Source organism: Phyllobates terribilis, unplaced genomic scaffold, assembly GCF_046119375.1.
Source record: "Phyllobates terribilis strain yellow unplaced genomic scaffold, ASM4611937v1 Scaffold_1__5_contigs__length_1240528914, whole genome shotgun sequence".
Classification (NCBI taxonomy): Eukaryota; Metazoa; Chordata; class Amphibia; order Anura; family Dendrobatidae; genus Phyllobates; species Phyllobates terribilis.
In genome coordinates, this window is record NW_027362761.1 from 817,214,973 (window position 1) to 817,229,079 (window position 14,107).

The 14,107-nt window shown below is 37.6% G+C and overlaps 6 non-coding genes across 6 annotated transcripts; all 6 read left to right on the forward strand.

The window, feature by feature from the left end:
• The first annotated feature begins 1,561 nt into the window (after positions 1-1,561).
• Positions 1,562-1,634, forward strand: TRNAI-UAU (transfer RNA isoleucine (anticodon UAU)). Its single transcript has one exon. It is a non-coding gene; the product is annotated as a tRNA-Ile (tRNA).
• A 2,028-nt stretch (positions 1,635-3,662) lies between these two features.
• TRNAK-UUU (transfer RNA lysine (anticodon UUU)) lies at positions 3,663-3,735 on the forward strand. The gene has a single exon. It is a non-coding gene; the product is annotated as a tRNA-Lys (tRNA).
• A 977-nt stretch (positions 3,736-4,712) lies between these two features.
• Positions 4,713-4,785, forward strand: TRNAI-UAU (transfer RNA isoleucine (anticodon UAU)). Its single transcript has one exon. It is a non-coding gene; the product is annotated as a tRNA-Ile (tRNA).
• Positions 4,786-6,813: 2,028 nt separating this feature from the next.
• On the forward strand, positions 6,814-6,886 carry TRNAK-UUU (transfer RNA lysine (anticodon UUU)). The gene has a single exon. It is a non-coding gene; the product is annotated as a tRNA-Lys (tRNA).
• A 977-nt stretch (positions 6,887-7,863) lies between these two features.
• On the forward strand, positions 7,864-7,936 carry TRNAI-UAU (transfer RNA isoleucine (anticodon UAU)). Its single transcript has one exon. It is a non-coding gene; the product is annotated as a tRNA-Ile (tRNA).
• A 979-nt stretch (positions 7,937-8,915) lies between these two features.
• Positions 8,916-8,988, forward strand: TRNAK-UUU (transfer RNA lysine (anticodon UUU)). Its single transcript has one exon. It is a non-coding gene; the product is annotated as a tRNA-Lys (tRNA).
• The last annotated feature ends 5,119 nt before the right edge of the window (positions 8,989-14,107 follow it).

Here is a 14,107-nt window from a genome sequence, read left to right on the forward strand (position 1 = left end):
GGCAATTTTATGACTTGTTTTCTGCATTTTTCCCTCTGTAGACTCTATGTCTAACTTTCAGTACTCTTTAAGCTGATGGGTGGAAACTAGCAGATATGATGTCTCCCATAAAAAACACACAGAATCAGAGTGATTCCTACTTTTTTTTCTTTGCAGCACATTTAGCAGTACCAATATGAAAGTCAAAATTAATCAATACTGAGCGGTGTGAATGTGAATTCAGCTTTGGAGTAAACTAAATCAACCGTTGATGATGCAACTTCACCTGCCTTTAACTGCCCAAATCTGATAGCCTTTCACTGGGCTGAATACTCATCACTCCTCTTCCCCTGTTTCCTATACATAGAGTATAAAAAGAGATGTAACCTGACACCTCATTATGCTGGCAGACTATGTGCAGGCTTTGGTTTTGGGTATGTACACACATATGAAAAAAATCAACATATCTGAAGATACATTTAGATGAATCGGAAGTAAATCTTGAAAAATGTGCTAAGTTTGCTCCGAAGGAGCCTGGATAGCTAAGTCGGTAGAGCATCAGACTTTTAATCTGTGGGTCCAGGGCTCAAGTCACTGTTCAGGCATTAAGCTTTTAAATCTCAAAAGATCACTTTGTATTGTTTAAATCTCAGCTTGTGTTTGAAGATTAGTTGCATGCTTAATGCACTTGTTTGACATGAGAAATAAAATACTCTTATACACTAGAGAAAAAACAAAAAACATGTTTTTGAATATGTCCAAACTCACGACAAATTATTGATTATGTGCTTGGTTTTGGCTTTGAACAGTCATATTGAATTATAATTTTTCTGAATATACTTAAATATGGACAGAGACATTTTTTTTGAAAATGTTGCAACAGTGCAATTAGAAAGAAAATTGGATAGCTCAGTCAGTAAAGCACCCGTCTTTTAATCTGAGGGTCCATTATTTACGTCATTGTTCAGTTTTGAGGCTTTTTAACCTAGACCTATCATTTAGCTTTGTTTAAATCATACCTAGCTTTTCAGAAATAAATGTCATGTGGATATGAGGATTAACACTACTTTGGCAATTTTATGACTTGTTTTCTGCATTTTTCCCTCTGTAGACTCTATGTCTAACTTTCAATACTCTTTAAGCTGATGGGTGGAAACTAGCAGCTATGATGTCTCCCATAAAAAACACACAGAATCAGAGTGATTCTTACTTTTTTTTCTTTGCAGCACATTTAGCAGTACCAATATGAAAGTCAAAATTAATCAATACTGAGCTGTGTGAATGTGAATTCAGCTTTGGAGTAAACTAAATCAACCGCTTGATGATGCAACTTCATCAGCCTTTAACTGCCCAAATCTGATAGCCTTTCACTGGGCTGATTACTCTCCACTCCTCTTCCCCTGTTTCCTATACATAGAGTATAAAAAGAGATGTAACCTGACACCTCATTATGCTGGCAGACTATGTGCTGGCTTTGGTTTTGGGTATGTACACACATATGAAAAAAATTAACATATCTGGAGATACATTTAGATGAATCGGAAGTAAATCTTGAAAAATGTGCTAAGTTTGCTCAGAAGGAGCCTGGATAGCTCAGTCGGTAGAGCATCAGACATATAATCTGAGGGTCCAGGGTTCAAATCCCTGTTCAGGCTTTTCAAGCTTTTAAATCTCAACAGATCATTTTGTATTGTTTAAATCTCAGCTTGTGCTTGAAGATTAGTTGCATGCTTAATGCTCTTGTTTGACATGAGAAATAAAATGTTCTTTTACACTAGAGAAAAAACAAAAAACATGTCTTTGAATATGTCCAAACTCACGAGAAATTATTGATTATGTGCTTGGTTTTGGCTTTGAACAGTCATATTGAATGATAATTTTTCTGAATATGCTTAAATATGAACAGAGACATTTTTTTGAAAATGTTGCAACAGTGCACTTAGAAAGAAAATTGGATAGCTCAGTCAGTAAAGCACCCGTCTTTCAATCTGAGGGTCCATTATTTACGTCATTGTTCAGTTTTGAGGCTTTTTAACCTAGACCTATCATTTAGCTTTGTTTAAATCATACCTAGCTTTTCAGAAATAAATGTCATATGGATATGAGGATTAACACTACCTTGGCAATTTTATGACTTGTTTTCTGCATTTTTCCCTCTGTAGACTCTATGTGTAACTTTCAGTACTCTTTAAGCTGATGGGTGGAAACTAGCAGCTATGATGTCTCCCATAAAAAACACACAGAATCAGAGTGATTTCTCCTTTTTTTTCTTTGCAGCACATTTAGCAGTACCAATATGAAAGTCAAAATTAATCAATACTGAGCTGTGTGAATGTGAATTCAGCTTTGGAGTAAACTAAATCAACCGCTTGATGATGCAACTTCACCTGCCTTTAACTGCCCAAATCTGATAGCCTTTCACTGGGCTGAATACTCATCACTCCTCTTCCCCTGTTTCTTATACATAGAGTATAAAAAGAGATGTAAACTGACACCTCATTATGCTGGCAGACTATGTGCTGGCTTTGGTTTTGGGTATGTACACACATATGAAAAAAATCAACATATCTGAAGATACATTTAGATGAATCGGAAGTAAATCTTGAAAAATGTGCTATGTTTTTTCAGGAGGAACCTGGATAGCTCAGTCGGTCGAGCATCAGACTCTTAATCTGAGGGTCCTGGGTTCAAGTCCCTGTTCAGGCATTAAGCTTTTAAATATCAAAAGATCACTTTGTATTGTTTAAATCTCAGCTTGTGCTTGAAGTTTAGTTGCATGCTTAATGCACTTGTTTGACATGAGAAATAAAATGCTATTTTACACTAGAGAAAAAAACAAAAAACATGTCTTTGAATATGTCCAAATTCACGACAAATCATGGATTATGTGCTTGGTTTTGGCTTTGAACAGTCATATTGGATGATAATTTTTCTGAGTATACTTAAATATGGACAGAGACATTTTTTTTTTAAATGTTGCAAAAGTGCACTTAGAAAGAACCTGGATAGCTCAGTCTGTAAAGAACCCGTCTTTTAATCTGAGGGTCCATTATTTACGTCATTGTTGAGTTTTGAGGTGTTTTAACCTAGACCTATCATTTAGCTTTGTTTAAATCATACCTAGCTTTTCAGAAATAAATGTCATGTGGATATGAGGATTAACACTACTTTGGCAATTTTATGACTTGTTTTCTGCATTTTTCCCTCTGTAGACTCTATGTCTAACTTTCAGTACTCTTTAAGCTGATGGGTGGAAACTAGCAGCTATGATGTCTCCCATAAAAAACACACAGAATCAGAGTGATTCCTACTTTTTTTTCTTTGCAGCACATTTAGCAGTACCAATATGAAAGTCAAAATTAATCAATACTGAGCTGTGTGAATGTGAATTCAGCTTTGGAGTAAACTAAATCAACCGCTTGATGATGCAACTTCACCTGCCTTTAACTGCCCAAATCTGATAGCCTTTCACTGGGCTGAATACTCATCACTCCTCTTCCCCTGTTTCCTATACATAGAGTATAAAAAGAGATGTAAACTGACACCTCATTATGCTGGCAGACTATGTGCTGGCTTTGGTTTTGGGTATGTACACACATATGAAAAAAATCAACATATCTGAAGATACATTTAGATGAATCGAAAGTAAATCTTGAAAAATGTGCTAAGTTTGTTCAGAAGGAACCTGGATAGCTCAGTCGGTAGAGCATTAGACTTTTAATCTGAGTGTACAGGGTTCAAGTCCCTGTTCAGGCATTAAGCTTTTAAATCTCAAAAGATCACTTTGTATTGTTTAAATCTCAGCTTGTGCTTGAAGATTAGTTGCATGCTTAATGCACTTGTTTGACATGAGAAATAAAATACTCTTATACACTAGAGAAAAAACAAAAAACATGTTTTTGAATATGTCCAAACTCACGACAAATTATTGATTATGTGCTTGGTTTTGGCTTTGAACAGTCATATTGAATTATAATTTTTCTGAATATACTTAAATATGGACAGAGACATTTTTTTTGAAAATGTTGCAACAGTGCACTTAGAAAGAAAATTGGATAGCTCAGTCAGTAAAGCACCCGTCTTTTAATCTGAGGGTCCATTATTTACGTCATTGTTCAGTTTTGAGGCTTTTTAACCTAGACCTATCATTTAGCTTTGTTTAAATCATACCTAGCTTTTCAGAAATAAATGTCATGTGGATATGAGGATTAACACTACTTTGGCAATTTTATGACTTGTTTTCTGCATTTTTCCCTCTGTAGACTCTATGTCTAACTTTCAATACTCTTTAAGCTGATGGGTGGAAACTAGCAGCTATGATGTCTCCCATAAAAAACACACAGAATCAGAGTGATTCTTACTTTTTTTTCTTTGCAGCACATTTAGCAGTACCAATATGAAAGTCAAAATTAATCAATACTGAGCTGTGTGAATGTGAATTCAGCTTTGGAGTAAACTAAATCAACCGCTTGATGATGCAACTTCATCAGCCTTTAACTGCCCAAATCTGATAGCCTTTCACTGGGCTGATTACTCTCCACTCCTCTTCCCCTGTTTCCTATACATAGAGTATAAAAAGAGATGTAACCTGACACCTCATTATGCTGGCAGACTATGTGCTGGCTTTGGTTTTGGGTATGTACACACATATGAAAAAAATTAACATATCTGGAGATACATTTAGATGAATCGGAAGTAAATCTTGAAAAATGTGCTAAGTTTGCTCAGAAGGAGCCTGGATAGCTCAGTCGGTAGAGCATCAGACATATAATCTGAGGGTCCAGGGTTCAAATCCCTGTTCAGGCTTTTCAAGCTTTTAAATCTCAACAGATCATTTTGTATTGTTTAAATCTCAGCTTGTGCTTGAAGATTAGTTGCATGCTTAATGCTCTTGTTTGACATGAGAAATAAAATGTTCTTTTACACTAGAGAAAAAACAAAAAACATGTCTTTGAATATGTCCAAACTCACGAGAAATTATTGATTATGTGCTTGGTTTTGGCTTTGAACAGTCATATTGAATGATAATTTTTCTGAATATGCTTAAATATGAACAGAGACATTTTTTTGAAAATGTTGCAACAGTGCACTTAGAAAGAAAATTGGATAGCTCAGTCAGTAAAGCACCCGTCTTTCAATCTGAGGGTCCATTATTTACGTCATTGTTCAGTTTTGAGGCTTTTTAACCTAGACCTATCATTTAGCTTTGTTTAAATCATACCTAGCTTTTCAGAAATAAATGTCATATGGATATGAGGATTAACACTACCTTGGCAATTTTATGACTTGTTTTCTGCATTTTTCCCTCTGTAGACTCTATGTGTAACTTTCAGTACTCTTTAAGCTGATGGGTGGAAACTAGCAGCTATGATGTCTCCCATAAAAAACACACAGAATCAGAGTGATTTCTCCTTTTTTTTCTTTGCAGCACATTTAGCAGTACCAATATGAAAGTCAAAATTAATCAATACTGAGCTGTGTGAATGTGAATTCAGCTTTGGAGTAAACTAAATCAACCGCTTGATGATGCAACTTCACCTGCCTTTAACTGCCCAAATCTGATAGCCTTTCACTGGGCTGAATACTCATCACTCCTCTTCCCCTGTTTCTTATACATAGAGTATAAAAAGAGATGTAAACTGACACCTCATTATGCTGGCAGACTATGTGCTGGCTTTGGTTTTGGGTATGTACACACATATGAAAAAAATCAACATATCTGAAGATACATTTAGATGAATCGGAAGTAAATCTTGAAAAATGTGCTATGTTTTTTCAGGAGGAACCTGGATAGCTCAGTCGGTAGAGCATCAGACTCTTAATCTGAGGGTCCTGGGTTCAAGTCCATGTTCAGGCATTAAGCTTTTAAATATCAAAAGATCACTTTGTATTGTTTAAATCTCAGCTTGTGCTTGAAGTTTAGTTGCATGCTTAATGCACTTGTTTGACATGAGAAATAAAATGCTATTTTACACTAGAGAAAAAAACAAAAAACATGTCTTTGAATATGTCCAAATTCACGACAAATCATTGATTATGTGCTTGGTTTTGGCTTTGAACAGTCATATTGGATGATAATTTTTCTGAGTATACTTAAATATGGACAGAGACATTTTTTTTTTAAATGTTGCAAAAGTGCACTTAGAAAGAACCTGGATAGCTCAGTCTGTAAAGAACCCGTCTTTTAATCTGAGGGTCCATTATTTACGTCATTGTTGAGTTTTGAGGTGTTTTAACCTAGACCTATCATTTAGCTTTGTTTAAATCATACCTAGCTTTTCAGAAATAAATGTCATGTGGATATGAGGATTAACACTACTTTGGCAATTTTATGACTTGTTTTCTGCATTTTTCCCTCTGTAGACTCTATGTCTAACTTTCAGTACTCTTTAAGCTGATGGGTGGAAACTAGCAGCTATGATGTCTCCCATAAAAAACACACAGAATCAGAGTGATTCCTACTTTTTTTTCTTTGCAGCACATTTAGCAGTACCAATATGAAAGTCAAAATTAATCAATACTGAGCTGTGTGAATGTGAATTCAGCTTTGGAGTAAACTAAATCAACCGCTTGATGATGCAACTTCACCTGCCTTTAACTGCCCAAATCTGATAGCCTTTCACTGGGCTGAATACTCATCACTCCTCTTCCCCTGTTTCCTATACATAGAGTATAAAAAGAGATGTAAACTGACACCTCATTATGCTGGCAGACTATGTGCTGGCTTTGGTTTTGGGTATGTACACACATATGAAAAAAATCAACATATCTGAAGATACATTTAGATGAATCGAAAGTAAATCTTGAAAAATGTGCTAAGTTTGTTCAGAAGGAACCTGGATAGCTCAGTCGGTAGAGCATTAGACTTTTAATCTGAGTGTACAGGGTTCAAGTCCCTGTTCAGGCATTAAGCTTTTAAATCTCAAAAGATCACTTTGTATTGTTTAAATCTCAGCTTGTGCTTGAAGATTAGTTGCATGCTTAATGCACTTGTTTGACATGAGAAATAAAATACTCTTATACACTAGAGAAAAAACAAAAAACATGTTTTTGAATATGTCCAAACTCACGACAAATTATTGATTATGTGCTTGGTTTTGGCTTTGAACAGTCATATTGAATGATAATTTTTCTGAATATACTTAAATATGGACAGAGACATTTTTTTTGAAAATGTTGCAACAGTGCACTTAGAAAGAAAATTGGAGAGCTCAGTCAGTAAAGCACCCGTCTTTTAATCTGAGGGTCCATTATTTACGTCATTGTTCAGTTTTGAGGCTTTTTAACCTAGACCTATCATTTAGCTTTGTTTAAATCATACCTAGCTTTTCAGAAATAAATGTCATGTGGATATGAGGATTAACACTACTTTGGCAATTTTATGACTTGTTTTCTGCATTTTTCCCTCTGTAGACTCTATGTCTAACTTTCAATACTCTTTAAGCTGATGGGTGGAAACTAGCAGCTATGATGTCTCCCATAAAAAACACACAGAATCAGAGTGATTCTTACTTTTTTTTCTTTGCAGCACATTTAGCAGTACCAATATGAAAGTCAAAATTAATCAATACTGAGCTGTGTGAATGTGAATTCAGCTTTGGAGTAAACTAAATCAACTGCTTGATGATGCAACTTCATCAGCCTTTAACTGCCCAAATCTGATAGCCTTTCACTGGGCTGATTACTCTCCACTCCTCTTCCCCTGTTTCCTATACATAGAGTATAAAAAGAGATGTAACCTGACACCTCATTATGCTGGCAGACTATGTGCTGGCTTTGGTTTTGGGTATGTACACACATATGAAAAAAATTAACATATCTGGAGATACATTTAGATGAATCGGAAGTAAATCTTGAAAAATGTGCTAAGTTTGTTCAGAAGGAGCCTGGATAGCTCAGTCGGTAGAGCATCAGACATATAATCTGAGGGTCCAGGGTTCAAATCCCTGTTCAGGCTTTTCAAGCTTTTAAATCTCAACAGATCATTTTGTATTGTTTAAATCTCAGCTTGTGCTTGAAGATTAGTTGCATGCTTAATGCTCTTGTTTGACATGAGAAATAAAATGTTCTTTTACACTAGAGAAAAAACAAAAAACATGTCTTTGAATATGTCCAAACTCACGAGAAATTATTGATTATGTGCTTGGTTTTGGCTTTGAACAGTCATATTGAATGATAATTTTTCTGAATATGCTTAAATATGAACAGAGACATTTTTTTTGAAAATGTTGCAACAGTGCACTTAGAAAGAAAATTGGATAGCTCAGTCAGTAAAGCACCCGTCTTTCAATCTGAGGGTCCATTATTTACGTCATTGTTCAGTTTTGAGGCTTTTTAACCTAGACCTATCATTTAGCTTTGTTTAAATCATACCTAGCTTTTCAGAAATAAATGTCATATGGATATGAGGATTAACACTACCTTGGCAATTTTATGACTTGTTTTCTGCATTTTTCCCTCTGTAGACTCTATGTGTAACTTTCAGTACTCTTTAAGCTGATGGGTGGAAACTAGCAGCTATGATGTCTCCCATAAAAAACACACAGAATCAGAGTGATTTCTCCTTTTTTTTCTTTGCAGCACATTTAGCAGTACCAATATGAAAGTCAAAATTAATCAATACTGAGCTGTGTGAATGTGAATTCAGCTTTGGAGTAAACTAAATCAACCGCTTGATGATGCAACTTCACCTGCCTTTAACTGCCCAAATCTGATAGCCTTTCACTGGGCTGAATACTCTTCACTCCTCTTCCCCTGTTTCTTATACATAGAGTATAAAAAGAGATGTAAACTGACACCTCATTATGCTGGCAGACTATGTGCTGGCTTTGGTTTTGGGTATGTACACACATATGAAAAAAATCAACATATCTGAAGATACATTTAGATGAATCGGAAGTAAATCTTGAAAAATGTGCTATGTTTTTTCAGAAGGAACCTGGATAGCTCAGTCGGTAGAGCATCAGACTTTTAATTTGAGGGTCCAGGGTTCAAGTCCCTGTTCAGGCATTAAGCTTTTAAATATCAATAGATCACTTTGTATTGTTTAAATCTCAGCTTGTGCTTGAAGTTTAGTTGCATGCTTAATGCACTTGTTTGACATGAGAAATAAAATCCTATTTTACACTAGAGAAAAAAACAAAAAACATGTCTTTGAATATGTCCAAATTCACGACAAATCATTGATTATGTGCTTGGTTTTGGCTTTGAACAGTCATATTGGATGATAATTTTTCTGAGTATACTTAAATATGGACAGACTCTACAAAAACTATCGCACCTCCTGATTGTTTTAGGTGCACGGGTAAGGTACCAAACCAGAATGAAGTCTATCAAAAACCCGGCACTCAAGATAAGTAAGATAATGTATTTTTTAATCAAGTGAGTACAAAATTATAATCAGACGTTTCGGTCCCTTAGGACCTTCATCAGTGTACTGCAAAATAGAATAACAGACAAAAAACAAAATTAGATACAAGAAGTGGTCAAATTTCAGTAGTATATACATAAAGATAAAGTTAACATAAATACGTTTATTTCATCCGAAATATAAATCTACCTTCCTGAGAAACGACATAGAGGGAGGGAGGGATTTGGGAGGGATTTCGGTTGGATGTCCCGTGAGAGAGAAAAAGAGGAGAAAGTAACATACCGGAGTGAAGGTCATGCGAGTGGACAATTTCCACTATAGGAGCTGTAAGGAAGAAGTGACTAGATTAATAGTGACCCATATATATAGTTGAGGTGAGACATATATAAACTCGAGCAAACCTGAAATGGAAGCTGTAACAGTCAAGCTGTAATGTCCAAAAGGTATGGAAAGTCTTGTAAAGGAGACTAAAGGAGAAGAAAGGACGCTATAATGAAAGAGGCATAGCTTCCCCCTAGAAGGAAGTATATGGTGGGAAGCATGTACCTGTGGCTATCAGTCATGTGGAATGTCCTCAGGAGACGCGGAGTCCACCGCTAGTCAGGAGGGGAAGAGGTATCCCAGGTGTATCCCCTGTATTTATATAGAAGGGGGAGAGATGGCAAGGAACGCCGCAAGAGTGCGCGAATGAGAGGGGACCCGAAACCGGAAGTGACGCGACGTGTGCGTCATGGGGTCCGTGGTCAGGTGCTGGTCACGTGGGCGGAAGTGCCTCTGTTTGCGTTCTAGCGGAGAAGATATGCGTTCCACTGCTGCTGAAGGTTAGAAGCAGACAATAGGAAGAAATCGAGTCACAAAGCGGGAGCATCCAAGGGGAGCAGAAGAGGAGGCAGAGGTTTAGGAAGGATGCTGGAGATAGAGGAAAACAAAATTAGCAAGATATGCAAAAACACAGACAAGTCACCAACATACACAGCACATATATGTCTATCTGGATATAATCATAAATAAAGGAGACATGTTAGTGTCAATAAACAATACTTATTGTATATCCTGATGTGTTGTGTGACCTGGCCATAGTTCACCTGTTACATGAAGGAGAGCAAATCATAATCGCGATTAAGACCTTTAGGGGTCAGTGATTGCAATTCATGAATCCAAAATGATTCCCTACGTTTAAGCATACGGATCCGGTCGCCCCCTCTACGTGGAATGGGTACATGGTCTATGACTTGAAATTTCAGTTGTGAGATGGTGTGGCCTGTAGATGAAAAATGTTGTGGCAGTGGTAGTAATAAATTTTTACAGCGAATGGTGGACTTATGTTTGGATATGCGATCCTTGACTGGTTGAGTAGTTTCTCCAATGTAAATAAGGCCACATGGGCACTTGATAAGATAAACTACAAAAGAAGAATTACATGTGAAATAGTCCCTGATGTGATATTGTTTACCCGATTGTGGGTGGTAGAAGGTACTGCCTCTGATGATATTATTACATTGGAAACAATGGAGACAAGGGAAGGTGCCAGTTTTTGGGTTTGAAAGGAATCTTTGTCTCAATCTGGGGGTGTTGGTTGGTAGATCCGCCCGAATGAGGTGATCCTTGATGTTGGGAGCCCTCTTGAAACATGGGAGAAAAGGATTCCCAAACTCAGGGACAGAAGGATATGCTGTATGCAGAATTTTCCAGTGTTGACGAATTTTTTTATGAAGGATACGTACTGCTGGATGATATGTGTGGACAAAAGGTAAACGGTTAGAGATGGTGTGACGGTTTTGGGTGTCAGAGTCTAGAGATTTTTGTAAGAGGGCAGAGGGGTATCCTCGTTCCACAAATTTGTGTTGCATTTCCCTAAGACGGGTATCCCTGGTGGTAGTATCACTAACTATGCGTCTGACCCTGTGGAACTGTGATTTAGGTATAGACGAAATGGTAGATTTGGGATGCAGACTATCAAAGCGGAGTAGGCCATTTCTGTCTGTAGGTTTGACAAATAGGTCCGTGGATAGGAACCCATCCCTATCTTTTATGACCTTAGTGTCTAGAAAATTAATAGATTCAGTACTGGATGAAATAGTAAAATTGAGACCCTCCCAAGCTGTGTTGATGGTATTGAGAAAAATGTCAAGAGACTCCCTATAGCCCCCCCATAAGCAGAAGATATCGTCAATATATCTTTTCCATACTAAAGCATGTTTAGTGTACAGATCATTAGAATAAATGACATTCTGCTGAAATTCCGCCATATAGCAATTTGCGTATGGGGGTGCTACATTGGAACCCATCGCGGTACCCTGTTTCTGAAGATAGAAGGTGTTCCCAAATAGGAAAAAGTTTCTTGTGAGGACTAAAGTCAAAAGGTCCAAACAGAGATTCTGTGTGTCGATGGGTGTGTTAAAGCTCTTCAATAGATTGCCCACACATTCTATGCCCTTATTGTGTGGAATCGATGTGTATAAACTATTCACATCTAGGGTTACAAGAAGAGAGTTGGGTGGTATCTGGTGGATGGAATGGATTATGTCCAGAAATGCCCCCGTGTCTAGAAGATAAGACGGGCTTTTTTGGGTCAATGGGGTGAGTACTTTTTCAAGAAAAATGGATAAGGGGGACAGTAAAGAGTCAGTGGAAGCGACGATCGGACGTCCTGGGGGATTTTCAAGGCATTTGTGTATTTTAGGGAGGATGTAAAATACGGGTGTGATGGGAAATTTCTTAATTAAAAAATCTCGTGTTTTGAGATCTATTGTGTTGATAGATAGATAGTGATCTACTGTGTTGAGTATAGAAGTGCTGATGTTGCGTGTAGGGTCAGATTCTAGTTTCGAGTAAATTTTAGTGTCGCTCAGTTGGCGTAGTATCTCAAAGGTATACTTATCCTTATCCATGACAACAATAGCCCCACCTTTGTCAGCGGGTTTGATGATGATGATGGATTTGTCAGTTTGCAATGTTCTGAGGGCTTGTTTGTCAATGTTTGACATGTTGTGATGGTAGTGGATTGAACCTTTCTGCATGTCTCCCCTCAACTGTTCAAAGGAATTATTTATAAAGCCTATGAAAGTCTCAACAGCATGTTTATCCCGGGGTGGGCGATACGTGCTTTTGGATTTAAGTCCTAAACTCGCTGCGGTAATCTGAGCTGGGTCTGATGGGGAAGTGCTAGGAACCAAAGGGGGTAAAGGCTCCTGTGAAAAGTGTGCTTTCAGGCGAATGGCACGATAGAATCTTTGTAGCTCCATATCGAGCAGAAATGTATTAAATTTGCCAGAGGGTAGAAATTGAGTCCTTTTTGTAGAGTGGAAATTTCAGCAACACTGAGTGATCGCGAAGAAATGTTAACAACTAATGTGGTTGTACCTGTGAGCGTGTCACTCGAATGAAGTCCGTGTTGCTTCTTCCAGGTGCCTCCTCTTCTGGTCCTTTTCTTCTGGGAAATCTCTTTTGGTTGCCTAAAAAACGGGTGGAAGAAGGGGGATCTCGTCGGTCTGTCTCCGAACCCGAAGTGGATGGTTCTGATGAGGAGTTTCTGAAGCGTGAAAAGTTGCGCCTGGAGGCTTGCCTGTCGCGCCATCTATAGACTTTATTTTGCTGATAGTCTTCCAAGTCTCTAGCAAATTTGATCCGTTTTCTGCTCTCAGTATCTCGTCTGTGTTGTTCGATGATAGTATCTGTTCTTTTTTTCAGGGTTGCAAACTCCTCTGGCGGGATCAACGTAGAGAGTTGTGTCCCGATACTGGAGATGTGGTCCTTGACTGTTGAGATCTCTTTCTGTAAGAATTCAATGGTGAGAGTCATTAAATCAAATGAGCATTTATTAAGTATCTTTTCAAATTTAGAGCAGTATTCTTTTTTGTCGCTAAATAAAGTTGGGCGTAGAGGCACCCTCAGGCCGCGTGGAATCCGCTGGACACGAACATACTCAGAAAGAGTGGCGCAGTGAATTTCAATGTTGGTTAAATGTCTCAGTTCTCTCTCCCAATCCTTCCCTCTTGTTTCCTTGGGTGGAACTTGGAGGAAGTCGCAAGGAAGGTTTGATTGTGAAATAATGTGGGTGGTTTCTTCAGCGTTATACGAAAAGGTATTGATAGTAGTCATGACCTATCAGGGTGCAGATATATTGGAATCATATAGTCTCTACAAAAACTATCGCACCTGCTGATTGTTTTAGGTGCACGGGTAAGGTACCAAACCACAATGAAGTCTATCAAAAACCCGGCACTCAAGATAAGTAAGATAATGTATTTTTTAATCAAGTGAGTACAAAATTATAATCAGACGTTTCGGTCCCTTAGGACCTTCATCAGTGTACTACAAAATAGAATAACAGACAAAAAACAAAATTAGATACAAGAAGTGGTCAAATTTCAGTAGTATATACATAAAGATAAAGTTAACATAAATACGTTTATTTCATCCGAAATATAAATCTACCTTCCTGAGAAACGACATAGAGGGAGGGAGGGATTTGGGAGGGATTTCGGTTGGATGTCCCGTGAGAGAGGAAAAGAGGAGAAAGTAACATACCGGAGTGAAGGTCATGCGAGTGGACAATTTCCACTATAGGAGCTGTAAGGAAGAAGTGACTAGATTAATAGTGACCCATATATATAGTTGAGGTGAGACATATATAAACTCGAGCAAACCTGAAATGGAAGCTGTAACAGTCAAGCTGTAATGTCCAAAAGGTATGGAAAGTCTTGTAAAGGAGACTAAAGGAGAAGAAAGGACGCTATAATGAAAGAGGCATAGCTT